The following is a 477-nucleotide window of genomic DNA, read 5'->3' as shown; positions in this document are numbered from 1 at the left end:
TACCCACGGAACGTATCTACACAGCAGGCAGCCTCTAACTCCTCTGTGGGCAGCATGGGATTTGCCCTGGGGCCATAACCCTCTGAACAACCCTCTGGCCCAGCCACAGCCAGCTCAAGCTCAACCACTGATGGGACCAGAAGTGCCAGCTGGAATTGCAGATATGGTGGCCGAGGTGACCACCTGTCCTCAGGCCAACTCTTTGTGTGGGTCAGAAGTGGGGTCGATTACAAAACCACAGGGAGAGAGTTGAGAAAGCAGCCCTTGGCCCGTCTGGTGGAAGCACCTCAGGGCGGCCCTGGGCATGCAGGAGAAATGATGTGTGTTCACAGCAGCACAATGCACAGGAAACCACCTGAGTGTCATCCACAGGCACAGAGTGGGAGTACAAGGGAGCAAGGGTGGAAGCCCAACCCACTGGAACAGCCCAAAGAGCAAGTTCCTGGAAGGTGCCCCCTCTCCTGGCACTCAGCACCC

The 477-nt window shown here is 57.7% G+C and overlaps 1 protein-coding gene across 1 annotated transcript in view; it reads right to left on the bottom strand.

The window, feature by feature from the left end:
* Positions 1 to 477, bottom strand: part of BTBD2 (BTB (POZ) domain containing 2) — a 9,534-nt gene that overhangs the window by 6,394 nt on the left and 2,663 nt on the right. The window lies entirely within an intron of this gene.

The sequence above is a fragment of the Bison bison genome, unplaced genomic scaffold (genome assembly GCF_000754665.1).
Source record: "Bison bison bison isolate TAMUID 2011002044 unplaced genomic scaffold, Bison_UMD1.0 scf7180017864203, whole genome shotgun sequence".
In the NCBI taxonomy this organism is placed as follows: Eukaryota; Metazoa; Chordata; class Mammalia; order Artiodactyla; family Bovidae; genus Bison; species Bison bison.
Note: the sequence above shows the minus strand (reverse complement) of the source record. Positions and strands in the feature narration are given on the sequence as shown.